Source organism: Sus scrofa, unplaced genomic scaffold (genome assembly GCF_000003025.6).
Source record: "Sus scrofa isolate TJ Tabasco breed Duroc unplaced genomic scaffold, Sscrofa11.1 Contig2403, whole genome shotgun sequence".
Classification (NCBI taxonomy): domain Eukaryota; kingdom Metazoa; phylum Chordata; class Mammalia; order Artiodactyla; family Suidae; genus Sus; species Sus scrofa.
Genome location: NW_018085083.1, coordinates 18676 through 30934, shown reverse-complemented (window position 1 = coordinate 30934; position 12259 = coordinate 18676). Strand labels below are relative to the sequence as shown.

At 35.6% G+C, this 12259-nt stretch overlaps 1 pseudogene across 1 annotated transcript in view; it reads left to right on the top strand.

Moving 5' to 3' along the window:
• LOC100153446 overlaps positions 1–12259 on the top strand; it is a 38368-nt pseudogene that overhangs the window by 18310 nt on the left and 7799 nt on the right. Inside the window, exons 2-3 of the transcript XR_130570.4 lie at positions 11095–11308; positions 11671–11817. The product of XR_130570.4 is annotated as a pancreatic alpha-amylase-like (transcript). The remainder of the gene's footprint in view (positions 1–11094; positions 11309–11670; positions 11818–12259) is intronic.

Sequence of the window (12259 nt, the reverse complement as noted above, 5' to 3'; positions counted from 1 at the left end):
AATTCATCAAGTAAAATAAACAATCATACTAACACTATACCACAAAATCAAAATGACGGTTCTTCAGAAACCAAAGTTAAAAGTCATGAAATATTGCTATCTCTCTGATAGAGTATTAAAAATAACTCTAATGAAGAAACTCAATGAGATACAAAGAAACTCAGGCAGTTTGATGCACTCAGGACTAAAATTAATAAACAGAAGGAATGCTTTAAGATATAGATTGAAATTCTAAGAAATAATTAAGCATAAATCCTGAAGCCAAAGAGCTCAATAAACGAGGTAAGTAATGCATTAGAAATCATTGAAAATAAAGCAAACGGAAGAGAAAATTAGGGAGCTCAAAGATAGAAATCTAGAAATTATACAAGTAGAACAAGAAAGAAAAAAAGATATGAAAAATTAGGAAATTCAACAATAGCTATTCAACCTTTTTAGGAAGGTTACATTGGAAAAATGGTTATCTTGGAAGAAGAGAGAAGGAAGGGAACAGGGAGATAATTTGGAAATGTAATAGCCAAGGACTTCTCTAACTTTGTGAAGCATCTGGATATATGAGTTTATAAACCTAAAAGAATATCTAAGTTACATTAATGCAAAAAAAAGCTTTATCCAAGATACATAATATTAATTGTCAAAAATCAATGACAAAAAAATTTTAAGGGCAGCCAGGGAAAATGATGGTAATTCACAAAGAGCCCCGACTAGAGTATCAGCAGATTTCTCAGTAGAATCCTTACAGGCCAGGAGGGAATGAAATGGCATTCCCAAAATACTGCAAGATAAAAGCTGTCACCCAAGAATACGCTATCCAGCAAAGTTATCATTCAGATATGAAGGTGAAAAAAGATTTTCCCAGACATAAGCGGAAGGAGTTCATCAACACTAGACTTGCCTTATGAGAGATTTTCAAAGGAGTTATTCTTCCAGAAACAAAATGACAAAAATACACAAAACTTTGAACAAAGTAATAAATATACAGAACTAGAAAATGGCACCTCTTTATCTAAATAGGCTTTTAAATACTTTATTATAGTATAAAATTTGAAAGGAGAAAAAAAGCAGAAAAAATAACTATAGCTAAGTTTGTTAGAAAACTCAGAACATAAAAAAGATAATTTGAGATTTTCCATCATGGCTAGGTGTTTAATGAATCTGACTAGGAACCATGAGGTTGTGGGGTTTGATCCCTGGTTTTGCTCAGTGGGTTAAAAAATCTGGTGTTGCCATGAGCATTGCTGTGGTTCTGGCATAGGCCGGCCTGTGGTTACAGCTCACTTCAGTCCCTAACCTGGGAACCTCCATATGCTGTGGGAGCAGCCCAAGCAATGGCAGAAAGACAAAAAAAAAAAAAAAAAAAAAAAAAACCCAGAAATTTTGGAGTTCCCGTCTTGGCGCAGTGGTTAACGAATCCGAATAGGAACCATGAGGTTGCGGGTTTGATCTCTGCCCTTGCTCAGTGGGTTAAGGACCTGGCCTTGCAGTGAGCTGCGGTGTAGGTCACAGATGTGGTTTGGATCCTGCGTTTCTGTGGCTCTGGCGTAGGCCGGCGGCTACAGCTCCGATGAGACCCCTAGCCTGGGAACCTCCATATGCTGTGGGAGTGGCCCTAGAAAAGGCAAAAAGGCAAAAAGAAAAAAAAAAAAAAAGGATAATTTGAGGCAAAAAACGTAAAATGGGAAGAGGAAAAGGATAGAACTTTATATATAAATGAAGGTAAGATGCTATCAGGAGAAAGGGGACTATTTTATCTATGAGAAATTTTAAGAAAACCTCAGGGTAACTACAAAGTAAACATAGAACAGAGACACAAGGCAAAAAAGAGGAAACTGAGAAAAATATTATAGAAAAACACCAAGCCACAATGGCAGACAGAAACATAAGGAAAAAGAAATAATGGCGATGTAGAGCAACCAGAAGACAAAAGATAAAGTGTCAGTACAAAGTCCTCGCCTAGCAATAATCGCCCTAAATGGAAATGGATTGAATTCACCAACCAAAAGATATACAGTGCCTTGGTGGATTAAAAAAAACATGACCCAGAGTTCCCACTGTAGCTCAGCATGTTAAGAACCCAAAACAGTGTCCCTAAGGATGTGTGTTCAATCCCTGGCCTCGCTCATCGGGCTGAGTATCTGGCATTGCCAGCTGCGGCATAGGTTGCAGATGCAACTCAGATCTGGTGTTGCTGTGGCTGTGGGGTAGGCTGGCAGCTGTGCCTCCAATTCAACCCCTAGCCCAGTAACTTCCATATACCATAACAGGTGTGGCTGTAAAAAGAGAGAAGGAGAGAGAGAGAGAGAGAGAGAGAGAGAGAGAGAGAGAGAGAGAAGGGGGAAAAGGAAGGAAGGAAGGAAGGAAGACCTAACTATCTTAACTATACGATGCCTCCAGGATGCACAACTTAACTTTAAATACAAACATTGGCTAAAAATAAAGGGATGGAAGATAATATTCCAAGCATATATCAGCCAGAAAAAAAAGAGAGATGTATCCATACTCATATCAGACAAGATAGACTTCAATCCAAAAAAAATGTACAATTCTATCAAATCCATCTAGTCTAATGTTTCATTTAAGCCTGCTCTTTCTTTGTTGAGTTTCAGTCTAGATGATCTATCCATTGATGTAAGTGGAGTGTTAAAGTCCCCTGCTATTCCTAACTCATTTTATGAGGCCAACATCACCTTAATAACAAAACCAGACAAAAACAACACACAAAAAGAAAGTTATAGGCCATGATCTCTGATGAAAAGGAATGCAAAACTCCTCAATGAAATATCAGCAAAATTAATTCAAGAATGCATTAAAAGGATTAAACTCCATGATAAAGTGGTATTCATTCCAGGTATGCAAGTATAGTATGACATTCATAAATTAATCAATGTGATGCACCATGTTAACAAAATGAAGATTGAAAATAATATGATAATCTCAATAGATGAAGAAAAAGCATTTGACAAGATGCAACACCCATTTAGGATAAATCTGCTTAATAATGTGGGCGTAGAGGGATGTACTTCAACATAATAAAAGTCATATATAAGAAACCCATAGCCAACATCATACACAATGTTGAAAAATGGAAAGCTATCCCTCTAAGATCAGGAACAAAACAAGGATGCCACTCTCATCACTCCTATTCAGTACAGAATTGAAAATCCCAGCCAGAGCAATTAGGCAAGAAGAAGAAATAAAAGACATCCAGATTGGAAAAGAAGAAGTAAAACTCACTATTTGCAGATGAAATGATTTAAGATATAGAAATCCCTGAAGACTCCACAAAAAAATACTATAAACAATAAACAAATATGGTAAAGTAATAGGATAAAAAATCAATATACAAAATCTGTTTCATTTCTATACAATAACAATGATATATCACAAAGAGAAAGTTAGAAATGATCCAGTTTATAATTACAATAAAGATACCCAGGAATCAATTTAACCAAGAAAATGATAGATTTGTACACTGAAAACTATAAGATATGGTTGGAAGAAATTAAAGACACAAATAAGTGGAAAGATATTATATGTTCATGGATTGAAAGAATTAACATTGTCAAAATATCCCTACTATCTAAAACAATCTACAAATTCAATGCAATTCCAATAAAAATCCCAAGGACAATTTTTTTCCAGAAATAGGAAAAAATGATATTTTGCTATTTGCAAAAATATGGATGCACCTTTAAGGCATTATGCTAAGTAAAATAAGTCATACATAGAAAGATGAATACCGTAGGATTTTATTCATATGTGGAATATAAAAAAATAAATGAAAACACAAAAACAAAATATATGAACAAACCAAACCAAACATGTAGATATGGGGAGTCAAAATGGAGGGTGGAGTGGGTAGATGGAATCAAATACATGGTGATGTATGGAAAATAAATTTTTGATGGTGAGCACATTATAGGGTATAGAGAAGTAGAAATATAATGTTGTATATGTGAAACTGATATAAAGTTATAAGTCAATGTTACCTCAATAACAAATTGTAAAAATGAGAATGGATAGACAACATTCCAAAACTTATAGGACGCTGCAAAAGCAATCCTCAGGGAGAAGTATAGTAATGATTGTAATGTATGCATGTAAGAATAACCTGACCCCCTTGCTGTACAGTGGGAAAATAAAAAAAATTATTTAAAAAAAAAAGACCTCAAATAAGCAATCTAACTTCATACCTCAAGAGACTAGAAAAGGAGGAATGAACTAAACCAAAGTAAAGAAGAAAGAAAACAATAAAATTTAGAACAAAATAAATGACATAGAGACTAGAAAAACAATAGAAAGATCAATGGAACTAAGCTACTTTTTTTTTTGAAAATATAAACAAAATTGACACAGTTTTAGCTAGAATAACTAAGACCCAAATAAAAGCAAAAATGAAAGAGGGGACTTTACAACTGACACCACAAAATACAAAGGATCATAGAGATAACTATGAACAATTATATGCCAACAAATTAGATAACTTAGAGGAAAGCAATAAATTTCTTGAAACATACAACCTACCAAGACTGGCTCAAAAATAGAAAATCTCATAGTTTCCATTGTGGCTCAGTGGTAATGAATCAGATTAGTATCCATGAGGATGTGGGTTCAATCCCTGGCCCTACTTATTGGCTTGATCTGGCATTGATGTGAGCTGTGGTGTAGGTCGCAGACACAGCTTGGATCGGGTGTCGCTGTGGCTGTGGCGTAGGCAAGTAGCTGCATCTGCAGTTCTGATTCAGCTCCTGGCCTGGGAACTTCCCTATGCTGCAAGTGCAGCCCTAAATAAATAAATAGATAGATAGAAAATCTGAACAGACCAAAAATAACAGGTTAAGGAGATTGAATCAGTAATCAAAAATCTCTCAAAACAGATAAGCTCAGGACCAGATGACTTCACTGACTCATTCTGTTATACAGCAAAAGAAAAATGAATACCTATTCTTCTGATACTCTTTCAAAGTGTTTTCTGATTAAAGGAATATAGACGGTGAAGAAGAATGATTTAAGAATATTCTCTAAAATTTCTGATTTAGTTTAGTAGATAGGTGGTGCCATCACTAAAAGAACATGGTGAAGTATAAGTGGAGAAGAATTGGAGTAGAATAGAATAGAACTATTCTCTAGAATAGTTGAATAAAGAACTGAAAAAGAATAAATAATTGGATGTGAATGAGATGGGATAAAGATAACAATTAATTCAGATTAAACACATCAGTTGCCAGGCAGTGATGTTCAGTGGGGAGCTGAACATATAACTTCAGGCTTTATAAGACAAATCTTTGCTGTATATATGTATTTTGGAGTTTTCACTATACAAGTGGTAGTTGACACTTTATGTGGAGTTTTATTTATATTTACAGAGTGAAAAAACGAAAGGAAGGGAAGAAAGAAATGGGGATGGAAACAGTGAAAGGTTGTAAAATGACTTTTAAAGGGGATAAGAAATAGCTATAGAGTTCAGAACTAGGACTTGGTGTAACAAAAACCAAAGAATTAAAGGAAAAGAGTCATAGCAAGCACATAGGGATAGAAATGTTAGACAACTAATTACCTTGCCACTGGTTACCTTGGTAATATCAATAGAGTGGTACAAATGGAAGCCTCCTCTCTGAGAATCATACTGGAAAGATAAAAAAATTTCAAATGACCATGCTTGGAAATCTAAAGTTTAAATTGAATCAGGACATAAATGTTATTTGAAGACAATATGAGTAATATGGGCATTGTAGACTGTACATGATTTTGTAGAAGAAATGTATGTTTACATGGAGATTAGCAAATGTTTGAAAACAAAGTAGGTTTTATAGATTTTAATTGAATTAATGGTTGATAGTTTGTGTTATCACAGTATTGTGGCATTTAGATTTTTAGGCTTTGCAGAATAGCCATCTCAATGGAAATAGATAGCTTAGGGTCTCTGATTTCCATTTAAATGCTCAATAAAGTGTCACAAGGAATTAGAATTGAATGGTTTATGACAACTTTAAGAGATTTGCAGCAGTGCTATGAATACATTCAATTATACAAAATATGACTTTCAAAATTACTTTTTGCTGTTATTACCTGGACAAGTTAGTGGTTAGTGGAGAAGGGAGTGGATGCTTAGCAGCCTAGATACGGAATGCTAGATATAGGGTGCTAATATAAATAGAATATTTGATATATTCAAATAAACTCTCTGCATAAATCACAAAGGAAAAATTTTAGCAACTGTTTGTTATAGATAAAACTTAAAAGGAAAGAGCTGGGTTTTCAGGGTTGAACTTTTTATTTCAGGGCCAGATATTTTTATTAAGTAGCGGAGAGGTCAATTAGAGCTCTCAAATTATCTACCGAATTTTAGGTGATTTCCTGTTTAATTTTGGTAAGAAATTGACTAGAGTGGGAGGGCAGAATCTAGAATCATAGGAGATTAGAGCAGGAAGATATGTGGTCTAACATCTTAGTTCCAAATGCCTGTTTTAAGCTTGAAAAAGGGAAACAAAGAGCCTGGGAAAGTAGGTCTAAATGGAGTCCTGCCGCCCCACTCCCTCACCTGGTTTTCAAAAGTGGTTTACAATTTTGTTCAGGGAGTGCAGGGGTTTTTGGAGGTATAATCCGCCCATCTCATTTCATGGCCTGCAACAAACCTTTCTTTGCTCCGAACTCCAATGTTTTAGTTTGTTTGGCCTCACTCTGTGTTGGGCCTCCAAACTTGCACTAACAACAGTGGTCAAAATTAACATTAGAATTATTGCTTAACTTCTAATATTTTTAGTTAAAATGTGTTAATTCCTAAAATTGACAAATCTGGTGAAAATGTGCAGACTTTTTGCCCATATGGAAAAATACTGATTCTTGCATAGAGTGTTGGTTTACTTTCTTCTTTTGGTTTGTCATGCCTTCCTCCACAGGTCATTACTACCTTCCCAAAAAAGTATTTTCTCTGAATAGTTTACCCTCACCATCTCTCCCTGTAATTTATAAATATATATAGTCAATATACATATATTTATATAAGTGTATACACACATTCACACACTTTACCACCAAATTCTCGCCTTTTAAAGTGAACTTATTAATCACTATTTAACATCTTTACTATGTTACTTAGAAAGTGACTTTCCTTTTCTGATAGAATATAGGAAGTTAATAACTGCTTTTAATTATAAAAGATGTTTACTATACCGCCATGAATGTAAAATATAATTTCATTGACATATCCTAGAGGATAAGCTGGTAGTGAGTATCCACCTTTTTCAGCTGGTTAAAGTTATGTTGACATGCAGAAATGACAAGGAGTAGAAGATAAGATATCTTTGGATTCTGTTTCATAATAGGACCACATTAGGTGACCTGGCAGATGATCAGCAATGTGTAAACAGAGCACTGATTTTACCAGATAGATTCCAGCATGGGTATAATTCAGATACATTTGAGACTCAGTTTCATCATTTAACTCTGCCAGTTTCAACTGATCCCATTCCATGTTTATTAATAACATTTTTCATAAAAAAATAATTATTTAATAATTAAGGTTTTATTTATGTTATAATTATGATTACATACTGTTTTATATACCAGTGTTATTTAGTATTACAAGTATGCCCAGAATTATTCATTTTAATTTCATTTACTTTAACTTTACATTGGATATATTTATATAACCCAATGATAGGTAATATATATTACATGACATTCTTTTATGTTTACAATGGTCACACAACGAATATTCAAGACTAAAAGAACATTGTTATATTGTTTTTGTCCAATTTTTTCTCTTACTTACTGTTGCTACATTTCTTATAATTTTCACCATGAAAAAATGTGTAAGGATTATATGTGACACATCTAATTGCTCCTTGCTAAATTTTGAAATAGAAATCTAAAATCTTTGTTAATTTTTAACTGCAAAATAAGTATTTCTCCAATTTCTTTCCTAAAACACATTAAGAATAAGTTGTAGTATTATCCTAGCCTTAATTTTTTTAAATTTAACACATTGTCCTTTTGCATTTTAATTTTTATATTGACAAAAATAGAGATAGATATTAAATAAATATACTTTCTGATATAAGTGAAAACCAATTTAAAAACAGACAAATAAATTCCAGGGTAATCCAAACCGAAATGATTATGGACAGCCCTAATTCCTGACTCTGAACATTCATTCTGTCTTTCCAGTTTATATATATATATATATTTTTTTTTCTAATTCCAGCTCATAAATGTCTTTTATTGTCAAGAGGGGAAGTGGTTCATCAATGCACAAATTTCCAGGGGAAAATTTTTTTCTATTTTCTAACAACTTATGTAAGGAGACATTTCCTCTTTAATCTCTCTCATTTCCACTTAATCAAGCCTAAGGGAAAAACACACTTTAATTTTCAGAGTTAAAATATCAGTGAATCTAGAGAAGGGATTATATGTAACAGTCTTTAGGGGGGAAATGTCCTTTCAGATTATTTTAAAATTGTAATTAGACATGGTTAGGTAGGTTGATTGTCAAATTCTGGCTTTGTTACTTAGATGAGCTTAGGAAATTTATTCAACCTCTCTTAGCCTGAGTTCTGTTAGTTATACGAAGATATTACAAGGATTAGAATTGAACATATTATATAGTTTCTGACATAGTGCTCATTTATTTAAAAAAAAAATCAATGCAGGCCTGACATAAGCTGAACCAATGCCTTGCATAATACCTGCAATTTAGAGTCTATAAGTAAAAACCACTTATTGATCACATGAGCCATCGTGCTGTTTTTTTGCTAGGAATATTAACTATGAAATCTGCTCTTAATAAGGTTTATCCAGAATGACAGTCATGTAAATCCTTATTTTTTATAACATTAATCCAATATCACTTAATAACAACCCGGAGGTTAAAACCTGCCATACAGAGGAGTACATAACTATGGCTGGGAATATCAATATAAGTTTCATAAAGGTATTTTTCCAACTGCATATGAAAGTAGGAGTAGTTACTAGCTATTGAAGGGTGATACAAGAAAGAAGAAAAGCCCTGGAAAGTCATGAAAGAATAAAATTGCTTGTCAAATACGCAAAATGTTTATTTTTTGCGGGAGATGGATATTGGGGACTCTGCACTTGTGTTCCGCCCCTCTAACAATTTGAAATATTGAACTCCTAACTCCCAATGGTATGCGATTAGGCTGTGGGGTCTTTGGGAACAACTTAGGTCAAAGTGACATCATGAGAGTGGAGGCCCCATGATGGGTTAGTGTCCTTGTACGAAGAGAAAGAGAATCAAGATCTCTGAGCTCCACACTCCGTGAGGATACAAGAAGCTTGCTGTCTGTGAACATGGAATGGGGCTTTCGCAAGACACTGGAGCTGCTGATAGTGTAGTCTTGGGTTTCCCAGCCTCTAGAAATGTGAGAAAGAAATATTTGTGCTAAGCCATCCAGCCTATATGGCATTCTTGTTACAGCAGCTGGAACTGAATGAGAAAAATAGGACACGGAGTATGTTCACGATGTGGGCTGGAGGAGGGACCGAAGGAGAGTGTTGGGATTCACAGAGTGCTCTCGGAACCCCCTCCACAAAGCTAGTACTTCCTCACTTTTCCTCATCTTAGTAAATGGTGTCATCAGATACCTGTTTCTTCAATTTTTCTCTTTCCCCCAGTCTTCGGTGCTAATCTATCGATAAACCGATTGCTTCTCCACCTCTGAGATATATTCTATCAGGGCCCTAGAGCAGCCACTTTCCTCTTTCGTGGACCACTACAAAAGCCTACCTGATCTCTTGGCCCCCAGTCGTGTCCTCCTATAATCCGGTTTTTCACAGCAGAGCAAGAATGGTTTTCTTGGAAAGGAAATCAGAATCTCTTCACTCATCTTCTTTCAGCCTCAAAAGCCCTCTCTTTCCTTATGTTCTACAAGGTTCTACATGATCTGGCCTACCTCTCTGATTTCATCTCATTTTACTCTTCCCTTTGTCACTCACACATGTTTAGCTGCACTGATGTTTAAAGTTTGTTCAGTGTCACTTGAGTATCCCATGGTTGTTCCTACCTTGGGCTTTTGCTATTGCACTTTCCTCTATGGAGACTGCTTTTCCTCTGATCTTCAAATAAGTGGGTCCTTCTACTCCTTCCAGTTCTGGCTGACAATCACTCCCTCTGAAACAGCTTTCCTGACTATTTCCAGTCTAAAATATCCTGAAAAATTCAGTCCTTTTCCCTTTAACTGCACCGTGGGTTCATGCTAGTTCTCACTGCTCTCTTTAACTTAGTATCGTTGTTGTTATCATTCCATCTTGCTATATTTTCCTTACCTTCCCCTAGAATGTAGGCTGAGAACAAGAGTCTTGTCTGTCTTGTTCATCCTTGTATCCTGAGTATCATGCCGGCATTTAGCAAAAGCACTCGGCCACTACCTGTTGGATGAATGGATTAGGTTTTTCCCACCTGTACGGTTATGTCTTTACTAGGATTTCTTGTACCTTACGAAGGAAAATAGATGTGGATTCATTAACTTAGTGTTTTAGCACATATAAGGGACTTTTTGCTAGAAGGAGAAAAAAAAAAAAGTCCATTCTTTCCTGCTACAGCCAGTGCATTTTCACATGCGTTAATGTAAGCGTGGGGAAAAAAAAATCTGACTCCTAAAGTCGTGGTCATTTCACTTCCAGATAACTTCCTAAATCTTAGTGGAGAATCTCAAGTATCTAACAACTGGGGTAGGAGGTACCAACTGAACTGAGTTGAATAACATGTGTCTTTTTACAATGGAAACATTGCACGTGTTTACAGACAGGGCACCATTGTGACTGTGAATTCAGTTGGCTCTAATTCCGCCTCTGTCAGTGAAGGACTTCAGAAATAAGATCTAATCCTACCTAAACAATACATGATTAAGACCTTTCTGTAGATAACATGCCAGATGTTTCAAAACTTGCTGTTCCCTCAGTAAGGAAAACATTGTCTGAAAAGGTCATTTAGATAGTATTCCTGGGAGATTTTCGGGATGTTCCTCACCTGTTTAGTGTAATTATCAATAGTTATTTTTGGAGTATGCATTCACGGTTTGTGCTCTAAGTATTTATTCATGTCAATATTTGCTTTGTAAAATATGCTTCTTGCAGGATTATAAATACTTGCCGGGAAGACCGTTGACAACCTCAGAGCAAAATGAAGTTGTTTCTGCTGCTTTCAGCCATTGGGTTCTGCTGGGCCCAGTATGCCCCACAAACCCAGTCTGGACGAACGTCTATTGTCCATCTGTTTGAATGGCGCTGGGTTGACATTGCTCTTGAATGTGAGCGGTATTTGGGCCCCAAAGGATTTGGAGGGGTACAGGTGGGTATGGTTCGCAGTATAAATTGGAGATTTTGCCGTGCTTAGAGTAAAAGGCATTGCGATCTGTGTCTGTGAAGCTGGGACGTTAGTTCACAGGTTAAGTAGGCGAAGTAAAACAGTTTTCTGAAGAAGAAACACACGTGAAATTGTTGGCAACTCACTGTTTTATTTCTAATACCATATTTTTTAAGCAGGACATTTCCACTGTGATATTGATATTCTTACCTGGTTGTAAAGAACGGTGGCAGCATATACAAAGATTCAGAAAAGAAAAAAATAGTGTGTTACTGAATAGTTTCCAGGATGGTCAGCGATACAGAGTGAGCCATAATTGATACTTATTAAGGTTGTTTTATTTGCAGGTCTCCCCCCCCAATGAAAATTTAGTAGTCACTAACCCTTCAAGACCTTGGTGGGAGAGATACCAACCAGTGAGTTACAAGTTATGTACCAGATCAGGAAATGAAAATGAATTCAGAGATATGGTGACTAGATGTAACAACGTTGGTGTAAGTGAATTAAAGCTTCCTTTAAAAATCTTGTGTAGAGAACTCATTTCTCTCTCCTGTCTCAATTTCCTCTTGAGAAGAACAGTTTTCCTATATTTTCGAGGTCCACTGCATGCTTTAGCTCTAAACTCAAATGTGATTGTTGTCTCATGTTCGACATTGGTAAACATTTGTGTATGTGCCCTCTGTCTACTACAGGAGATATAAGTAAGAGTTTAAGGCCATGAACTTACTGATGAAGCAGAATATCAACTTTGACCCCGTATGACTTTTTCTGGGGGACATTGTTTTGGAGTGAGAAATTGGAATTCTGGTTTCAGGTTTTGCTGTTGCCTTAATGTGGCTTGTGTCCCCACCCATAATTTTGGGGTCTTCCTTCCTGTAGGTCCTTTGATGGTAAATAATTCCATAATTATTTTCTCTTAGAGGAGGAGCGTAATGA